This window comes from Gavialis gangeticus, unplaced genomic scaffold (genome assembly GCF_001723915.1).
Source record: "Gavialis gangeticus isolate Ggan-Ray unplaced genomic scaffold, GavGan_comp1, whole genome shotgun sequence".
Lineage (NCBI taxonomy): Eukaryota > Metazoa > Chordata > Crocodylia > Gavialidae > Gavialis > Gavialis gangeticus.
In genome coordinates this window covers 27,566,422-27,577,195 of record NW_017729000.1, presented here as the reverse complement: position 1 = coordinate 27,577,195, position 10,774 = coordinate 27,566,422, and positions in this window count along the sequence as shown.

Below are 10,774 nucleotides of genomic sequence, written 5' to 3'. Positions count from 1 at the left end.
ATTTTAAATTGAATTCAAGATGGGGCTTAACTTCTCAATTCATGTTTGCTAAGTTTTCTTTGCAATCTTCCATAAAACCTATTTATCTAAATCCTTAAGAAACTGCAAACAGCTTAAATCTACCAGTTCTGTTTTGCCACTATGTTGTCAACTCTTCAATGAATTCTAACAGATTAAATGTGCACAATTTATCTTGAAAATATCTTCTGTTTCATTCCCATGATTTTGAACTCAGTACAAAGTTTACAGTTTTGCCTTCAGTGAGCATCTCAATTATTTTGCCTCATGCCAAATCTCACCAACTTCAAGTTCATCCAAGAGTTTTAAATAAAGTAATGAATGAAATAGTGATTTATTTAAATTTACCTTATCCTCTTGTTCCATCAGATCTTTTTATATTTCTTACTATATCTGTTTCAGACAAGGTCTTATCCTCACAATGCTTATCCCATATTTCTGTTGCAAACTTTGTTGCCTGCAAATTTTTGTTGCCTAATATTTACTGGGGTTAAACAATGATGCGAAAATTGCCTCACTTGCAAGCTGTTTCTTTTTAATAGACTCTAATAAACCAAGTTAATAGGCTGTTGAAGTCCAGTGTTTTTAAATAATTTCTTCTTAGGCTATTTGTACTTCAGTTTTAACCTTCTCCTCAGCCATTGTTTATGTTTCTTTCTATTGCAATAACTTTGGCTGTCTTTCTACTTTTAAGAGATAATTCTGCAGCCTAAAAATGGTGCACTTAGCTGTTTAGCTGTAAAATACTTCTCCTAGAAGTTTTAGCTTCCTTTTGTTACTTAGTTGTGGTTTTCCTTTTACAATTCTTCTATGACTCTGAATGTTTTCCATCAGCCTCCATGCTGGTTTCCATGAATTTTAATTGACTATCTTTTTTTCCTTCAATGTTATTCTAATTACTCCAGCTTCCTCAATTTTTAAAATTCCTGTCTTGAATTTTAGTGGTGCAGCACCACCTAATAGTATGATCTCAGTAAAGATGTCAAGTATAATTATACTATGTTCACTCTTTAATGGCTCAACCATGGTTACATAAAATAATTGTTTCTGAAACTTACTCAGGGCAAATTCAAGAATAGCCTTTTCTCTTGTACACTTCAGAATGAGCTGTTCCAAGTTGCAATTGTTTACTGCATTCACAATGGTCTCTCCAAATTATGCTGCTATGCGACATCCAACCCATTAGTATGTTACACTCCTAGCACCTCCCTGGTCTTTCACAATGATCAGAAGACTAGCAGACAAGTCAGCAGTTAGAACTGTATTCTTTCCACCTAGGATATGTGCATTCATACAGATATTAATGCTTGGCAACAACTCCTAAAGAGCCTTCTTAATCTGCACGGTTTGCACAGCTTGGTCATATACAAATCTTAATTTGCCCTGGAAAGATTGCCATCGAGTAAGGGAGCAGAGTGCAGAAGTAGTAATTTAAGTGCCCTCACTCTCCCCCGTGCTAGGGTAGTGAAAAAGAAACGGCATAAGTGGGATGCTCCCAGATCACACGGGGTGCACCTACATGTGCACTTTACTGCAGAGCTGCTAATTAGCTCTGCAGTAAAGCATCACTATCTATACATTCACCTGTACTAGGGGGCAATAAATTAATTAACTCTGCTGTAACATAATACTGTCCAGGACAACGACTATCCTCCAGCAGATTAGTTACATGCATTGAAATGCATGTGTAGACAGTGACTGGGGCTGGCCACTGCCGGCTAGCCCTGCACTGTACCACATTTGTGCCCCAGCCAGCCTCTCCACAGCACATTGAGCCAGGGTGGAGCAGCCCTGAGCTGGCATGATGACTCCCCAGGTACCCTGCCAGCCGGGGATGCTTTGCCCTGGCTCAATGTACCGTGGTCCCAGGCACATATGCAAACTCTCTCCCCAGGAGCAATATATCTGGCACAAACTGTGCCAGAGTTTATTGCTACGTGCTAATTGCATATGTAGATGCATCCACTAATACCAAACTATATTTTTAGTGAGGTATTAAAGGCTGGCATAAATTAGAGCAGCCTTCAAACTTATCTAACAGTGCAGAGTGTAGAACAGCAGGGCATAGAATGGTATCAGCATCAAAAATATATGACAGAGTGCTTTAAGCAACCTTTGCAAAACCTCCTTTGAGTTACAGTTTCTTTATGGCAGGATCTGGTCTGTAGAGGTGTATGTATAGATAATACCAACACAATACATTTCCCCAACATGTACACAGAATGTATTGTCTTCATAAGGTTTATAGCACAGTTATAGCACTGCATTGAATGTTTTCAGTTCACACTACTTCCGAAATACACATTAGGTAGAGTCTTGTCGCAATATCAAGCAAAAATATCTTGCTTTAAAGCTTGTTTATAGGTACAAGTAGGCTTCTGATTTTTTTATTTATATTGGTGTATTTATTTTATGTATCTCTTTCCAATCTATGTATTAATTTGTCCACTATTATCTTTCTTCTGGACCAACCTGTAGTAACGATAATCTTAAAAAATGGTTATTAATAGGAATGCCATAATATCATTATTCCAGAATAATTGTATCCTTGTTGTATTCTAGTTTGTAACTGTGAATAACTTCCCAGTATAGTCTCTTATATTAAAGATGGAAAAATATATATTTTTTTCAAAACGGGTTAGATTGAACTGCAGAAGTTGTGAACAAATAATAACACTTTTACAGTAAAGGTGTTATAATAGTATTAATATCCAGTGTGCATGTAGTTGACATAATAGACTTTTGCCACAGTCTTCCAAACACTTGTGTATGTGTGACAGAAGGGGGCTACTGGTCAAAACCATATGCATTTGCTATGTCTGCCTATTGAACCATGAATGTAAGATTTGTAAAGCAGCCTTTCAAAACTAGTTGGTTCAGAATTTTAAAAAATAATTATATATCAGAACCGCATAATGTCAAAATTTTTCCTTAAAAAGGAGATCTCTCTTACGCGATCACTGATAATAAAAATATGCTGATATATATCCTTGGTTTTATTTTTAATTTTGTGCAGGAAGGCATAAGAGGAACCAATGCCTGGAAGTTTAAGTTAAACACATTCCAACTGGAAACAAGGTGCAATTTTTTTTTCTAGTGAGGGTGATTAACCGGAAAAAACTACCAAGGGACCTAGTGATTTTTTTCATCTATTAGGGTGGGCCTACACATGCAAATGCTGCTGGATGGGTTTACTCTAGAGTAATTTACCCTAAAGTAAATCCATGTGGCTGCCCCTCCCCATGGAAGCCTGGCTTGCTATTTCCTGCTCAAGCTGGCCATGCGTACCAGCCTGCACTATGTCGGTCACCTCTTTAGCATGGGCAAGGTGACTGCAGAGGAGGCTGTCCTGGAGGTCTGTGACACCTTCCAGGATGGGCTGGAGCACACCGTGCTTCGGGTGCATAACCCCCTAGAGGTGATGATAGGGTTTTGCACACTGGGTTTCTCCCAGTTCACTGGGGCCCTGGAGAGGACCTATACCCTCATCACCTGTCTGCCCCGTGGTGACCGCCTCTACTCTAGCACGTGAGACCTTCACTTTGTTGTGCTCCTAGGCATCATTGGCCTCTGTAGCACCTTCACTAATGTGAGCGCCGGCTGGGCAGGCAGCACCCATGATGCCCATGTCTTCTGCAACTCCACCCTGCCACAGCTAGTGGAGAGCAGGTGCTTCGTGCCAGGGGTGCTGGGCCTCCAGCTGGACACAGTGGTAGTCCCACCCCTCTTCATCAGAGACCTTGCCTACCTACTCCTCCCCTGGCTCATGTGCCTCTACACCAGCCAGCTGAATCCCAGCCAGGCATACTTCAACGGGAGCCAGTGCCAGACCCACATGCTGATGGAGTGCACCTTCAGTTGCCATAAGGGACTTTTCACCTCACTCAAGGTTGCAGAGGCCAACATTCCCTGGGTCATCATTGCACTCTGCATGCTGCATAACATCTGCGAGGCCTGGGAGGAGCTGTCTTATGAGGCTTGGGAGGAGAAGCAACAGCAGGCAGAGGATGCCCGGCACTGGGAGCACCAGCTGCAGTGGCAGCAATAGTGGTGGGGTCCCCCTGCCCAGGCTGAGTGACCCACTCATCTGCCAGCAGAGGCCAGGTCACCAGATACAAGAGATGCTGGCTGACCCCCTGCTCCTGCACTTCCTACTGTCGCCCACCTGGACAGTCACTCATGGACCTTAGCCCCACTGCACACCTCCAGCACCATGCTCACGGTGGACAGTTCTCACAGAAGCACTTTATTCGTCTCCACAAACACAGACCCCAACAACAGAACCCTTCCCCTTTCCCTCCCCCACACAAGACCTTGTTTCCCCCCTCTCCCTCTCCTCACAGAGCACTTCCACCACCCACCCTACCTACCTATAGTACCTTCTTCCCCATGCAGATCCTGTTCATTGCTGTGTTTCCCTCCCAGGATGGGGGGCAGTGGGGTGGGGCTCCTAGGGGTGGAGCCCGGGGACAGGTGCTCAGCACCTCAGGCTCTGGAGGCACCACCATGGCTGCACACACTGCAGTGAGACCAGTGGGCAAGGGACTTGTCTGGGGGAAATGGCAGGTGCTGCTCTGCCAGCATGGGTGGCTCTCTCTCCTGCAGCTAGTGGGCTGGGTCAGCAGAGCCCATGCACAGTGCTGGCCCCACTGCAGGCAGCTCCTGCTTCAGGGCCACATGGAGCAGATGTGAGGGGAAGGGCTGGGCCCAGGTTGAGGGGCTGGGTGGTGGAGGAGCCTGGATGGGGGCACCTGGCTGTTGGAGGTGCTGCTGCACATCAGCCCAGGCCCACAGGGGGCTTGCTACTGGGCAGCTGCCAAGGGACAGGCAGGACTGTGGCCAGGGGCAGGGCAGAAGGCAGCATGAAGGCAAGCTTCAGAGCCAGGATGGTGCCAAGCACCCAGTAGTCCTCCTCCATGGCCTCCACTGTCATGGCCACCAGGGAAGCCTGCCGCTCCTGGGCCACCAGGTGCCCATGAACAACGCATGCCCCTGGTGGCTGGGGAGGCATGGCTGCGCTGGCACTGGAGGAAGCACGGTGGCCGTTACTGTGGAGCTCCCACACATGCCACCAGCTCTGTTGGTGGTGGGGGGGAGTGTGGTAAGCACCGACCGGGGTTGGCAACTATCCACAGGCACTGCCAGCAGTGTCAGTGGTGGCCAGCGGCGATCATGGACCTCCAACAGACACCACCGGCAGTGTTGGCAGTGGGGTGGTGAACAGCGACTGCCCACAGGCATCTCTGACAGTGTCAGCGGTGCCTTTTTGCAGGGGGTGCACCACCACTCTTAGCAGGTGCATGTGCACCTGTGTGCACCCCCTACTCATTGCCCCTGCAGGTGCCTCTCCTCTATGGCCAGGAGACTGTCCCTGAACTCCTGGTCTGCCCAGTTCTTCTCCTACTCATGGGTGACATTTTCCATGTGCCAGGCCTGTGAGACCACCAGTTGCTCCTTGCCCATGGTGACTAGCTGGACCAGAAGCCGAGTCTGGTCCAGGGTCCTGTGTTGCCCAACCTGGTACATATGCAAGGCCCAGGCCAAGACTGGAAGTGACTCTGATGGCAAATCCCAGCTGCAAACTGCTGCCTCTCCCCTGCATGCAGCTGGAGATCCTACAGCACCGAGAGGAAGAGGTTGTTTGTGAGAGCTTGCAACATTTCTGAGATAATATGCTTTTCACAGGCAAGGTCAGCTCCCAAATTACTGCACCTGTCAGCACAGTTTGGGGAGGAAGTGAGCAGCCCTCAGTGGTGAAAGAACAGGTTTGGGACTACTTAGAAAAGCTGGATGTGTACAAGTGCATGGAGCCAGATGGAATGTACCCGAGGGTGCTGAGGGAGTTGGCTGATGTGATTGCAGAGCCATTGACCATCATCTTTGAAAACTCATGATGACCAGGAAAGGTCCTGGGTGATTGGAAAAGGTAAAACATTGTGCCCATATTTAAGAAAGGGAAATAAGGAGAATCCAGGGAACTAGAGGCCAATCAGCTTCACCCCAGCCCCTGGACAAAAATCATGAAGAATATCCTCAAGGAATCCATTTTAAAGCACTTGGAGGAGAAAAAGGTTATTAGAAACAGTCAGCATGGGTTCATCAGGGGTCAGTCATGTCTGACAAACCTGACTGGCTCTGTGAATATGGGGATACCAGTGAATGTGATGTACCTTGATTTTAGAAAGGATTTTGATACAGTCTCCCACAACATTCTCCCAGGTAAGCTAAGGAAGTATGGGCTGGATGAATGGATTGTAATGTGAATAGAAAACTGGCTGGAGCATTGGGCTCAGAGAGTAGTAATCAATGGCTCAGTGTCTAGTTGGCAGCTGGTATCAAGTGGAGTGCCGCAAGGGTCAGTCCTGGGGCCAGTTTTGTTCAATATCTTAATCAACAACCTGGTAGATAGCACAGAGTGGACCCTCAGCAAGTTTTCAGATGACAGCAAGCTGGGGGGAGTAGTAGATACTCTAGAGGGTAGGGTTAGGATTGAGAGTGATCTAGACAAATCTGAGAATTGGGCCAAAAGAAATCTCATGAGGTTCAGCAAAGACAAGTGCAAAGTCCTGCACTCAAGATGGAACAATCCCATGCACCAGTACAGGCTGGGGGCTGACTGGCTGGATAGCAGCTCTGAAGAAAATGACCTGGTGGTTATAGAGGACAATGAGTTGAAAATGAGGCAGCAGTGTACCTTTGTTGCCAAGTAGGTTAATGGCATACTTAGCTGCATCGGTAGGTATGTTGCCAGCAGGTCAAGGGAAGTGATTATTCCCCTCTATTCAGCACTAGTGAGGCTGTTGGCTACAAAGGACCAACTCACAGGATCATAATAAATTCTAGTTTATTGGACGGGATGTGAAGTTACCAATAAAATCATAAATGCAAACTTTGACTTATGGGTGGTACTGGTCACCTTAATACATACACGCACACACATGCGCTCATTTATTCAAACCCATGTAGTATACTGTGTAGTGGCTGCTGTAGTGATTGTGAGCACTGGTGTCAGTATATCTACCTCTCTGAGGCCCTGGAGTCTGCTGTTGATGGTCAGCTTCCTTCAAGGTGATGTCTTCTCTAGAAGGGGGTCACCTGCTTGTCCTTATGTCTTGGTAGGTCAGGTGCTGGATGAGAGGGTGTCGCTGAGGGTCTGCCTTTTATCCCTTTCTGGCAGACTTGTGTAATCCCCCAGCATTATCTTGGCTACCCAATCTGGAGGTCACTGTCCCACATGGGTCTTGAGTAGTACCTAACAGCAGTTAGTCATAGTGGTCTCTGCCTGCTGGTACCTATAATTTTGGGAGTCCACCCTTGACTTATTGACTTAATGGCTGTATTGTCATGGGTTACAGGAATAGTCCATAGGGTGAGTGCTCAAGCTCCAAGAATCAGTTCTTTAGATTGATTAGCTTAAAATGGATTTCCTTTTGCTAGGCTATTTTCTACTGATGATCATCATTCACTTGCATTCACTCAACAGATTTTATCACTTTACTATTACAATTTCAATGCAGTTCTAACAATGATCCAGGGTGTAACTTCATTCTACAGGAAGTACATTCCTTAAGAGTTTAAAAGTATAAAATATAAAATACAAAATGCCATGGTAAAGATGAGACAGATGAAATATGAAAATGCACTGTGAGAAATATATAAAAATACAATGTGAGGTAGTGAGGATCAAAGGCTACTGAGGACAGTAAGTGAGTTAAGTTAGCACAGGATATATTTACAGTCTTTGCTGTGGATATTTTAGTCCTTTTGTTTTCTTTAGTGAAACTGAGCTTACTTTATATGTAGATGTAGTTTCTAGGTTTCTCCTACAGAGAGCCACTTCAGCTTTCTGGCTTCTTCTGAGTCTTGTCACGCCCATGCGATGAGTGTGCTAGGTCTATGCCAATACTTAGAAGGAAAAGAAATGCACAAAATGGGGGGTAGGGGTGAAAGCAAGAAGGGGCTTCTGTCACATCCATGTCCAGAAGGGAAATGTACAAAGGGGGCCTTTCTACTACAAGGCTACATCTGGAGTACTGTGTTCAGTTTTGGGCTCCCCACTGCAGAAAGGGTGTGGACAAATTGGAGAGAGTCCAACAGAAGTCAGCAAAAATGGTGAGGGGGCTGGGGGTCATGACTTATGAGTAAAGACTGAGGGAACTGGGCTTAGCTTAGAGAAGAGGAGATTGGTATGGGACTTAATAGCAGCCTTCAACCACCTGAAGCGGGGTTCGAAAGAGGATGGAGCTAGACTGTTCTCAGTGGTGGCAGATGACAGAACAAGGAGCAGTGGTCTCAAGTTGCAGCACTGGAAGTTTAGGTTAGATATTAGAAAGAATGTTCTCACTAGGAGGGTAGTAAAACACTGGAACAGGTTACCCAGAGAGGTGATGGAAGCCCTAGCCTTGTAGGTTTTCAAAAGCCAGTTCGACAAAGATTTGGCTGGGATGATCTTGTTGGGGATGATCCAGCTCTGAGCAGGGAGTTGGATTAGATGACCTCCTGAGGTCCCTTCCAACCCTAACTTTCTACAATTTTATGCCAGGGGACTGTCTGCTGCCCGGCCTTATATTGGTGGTTGTGCATGCATGGGTGCCCAGGGACCATGGTAAGTTGGCCAGACAGGCCCTGGCAAGGCAGCTGCTGGCTGAGCCCCCCCATCCCTGTTCATTCCACAGGTAGGTGTCACAAGGAGCCTTCCTTCCCTTCTCCCTTCCCAGGCTGGGACAGGCCTGGCCCCTGACAGCACCTGCTGCTGCATCTTCAGAGCCACTCTCACACCCCCTTTCTCCTCCTGCAGTCCAGCCTATTTCCTGTGCTGCTGCCAAGACCAGAGCACCTGGGCTTGGGTGGTAAGGGGCTCCTGGCCACCTGGCATGCAGAGCTGGTGGTACTCCCATCCTTCCCCCAGAAGGTCTCTCAGGAGAGGAACCCTGAGGCCAGCCACTCTCCCCCCACACAGGCTTTGCACCCTAAGTATGCCCCTGCTGAAAATGTCCCAGGTGCTGCTGCTGATTGCATTGATGCTCCAGGTGCACCTGCAAACCTGGAATCGGACCCTTAGTTTTGATGATAGGGAGATCAAGCCCACACTGCCGCACAACCTCCATTGCCACCTGGAGGGCTACCTGTGTCTGCGCTACACATCTCTGCCCCCTGCAGCTGAGGATGATGTCACTGCTAGCATCAATGTGTTCCTCCACCTACCTGAGGGGACACAGGGTGTTCAGTTCTTCTGCCTCCCTGCAGGCCATCGGGGACTGGAACTGAGGGCCAGGGGAAACATGGCCAGGCTTGGCAGAGAGGAAGGGCAGAGGCATGGGAGAGGGCCCTTTCCCCAATGGGTGGCTTACCAGGTGGGTGTGGCAGGCATGCCCAGCGGCCTGAATCTGTCCTCACTGGCAGCAAGGATGTGTGGCTCCTGGCAGTGTCCTGGGGCACAGGGGTATGACAGCTCACTGCCTGGGCAGAGGCCCTTTCCAGGGAGAAGCTGGAGCTGCAGAGGGCCAGTGGTGCCATGGCTAGCCTAGCCTGCTGGGCAGGGCTGCACACCCAGATCTGGTGGGACAGGTGCTGGCCCAGGCTCCCAGAACTGCTTGATGAGGGCAGGGGTGTGGAGGGGCTTCTGGCAGCCTGAGGCACTCTCCCCTACTGATGCACCACCACAGGTGCCAGGCCACAGTGGAGAATCAATAAGACTGCAGCAGAGGCTCAGGCAGGCCACCCATGCTTTTGTAGACAGCATGGCTCAAGTATGTCATCCAGCTGTTGCATAAAGGGCATGGACTTGTGGGCAGCCCCTGACTGGCAGCTGTGGTCAGTGATGGTGACCCACTGTGCCTGGAATGGCTTGACTTTTGTGTGGCACTGGGACACCAACCAGTCATGCCTGTGGTCCTGCATACAGCCTGACAAGTCCTCATATATGTGTGTGTTGGAGTGCCTAGTTCATTCAAACTGACTGAGGACTTTGGCCTCACCCCACATCACCAAAAGGTCTCCGGTCTCCTCCTCGGACCAGATGCAGCCCTGGGAGGTGATGTGTGGCATCAGGGAGGATGCCAGTGTGGCTCCCTTGATGACTCACTGGGCCTTCATGCAGCAGTCCCAGTGCTGATGGGCCTGGGCATGTGCATGCAGTACCCACCACAGGGGCACAGTGCAGAACAGGCAGATGCACAGTGCTGCTGTGCCAGGCTGCAGCAGCAGAGTCCAGGCAGGCTACTACAGCTGGCCTGGGGCCAGCTGGAGTGGGACCTGGTGGCCAGAGGCACAGGACAGGCAGGCTGCACTGGGGTCTGGGCAGGCTGCTGTGGTTAGCCTGGGGCCTCTGCTGTGACACTCAGTGGCCAGAGGCTGGCTGGAGGTGGCCCAGGGCCCCAGTGTCCCCACAGGCTTTTAAGGCCCTGGGGCATGCAAAAAGCTGCCACAGCCCTGGGGCTGGAGAAACTCCCAACCCCATGTTCCTAGGGCTAGGCTGAGGGTGGAGCCCAGTGGTGGGGCTGCTCAGGAGCAAATTTGCTCCTGGTCAGCATCTACATGTGCATTACTGTGCAGTAACTACTCATGAATTAATTTGCTACTTGTACTTACAGGTAGCAAATTAACTGCCCAGTAGAACAATTAACTGCTTAGTAAACATCTGCACATGTAGATGGTGATGCCTACTAAGCAATAATTTGCTTTACTGTGCAGTAAATAGTCTCATGTAGATGCACCCTTAATGTCTTAAATCATGACCTTTGGTATGCTTCATCCT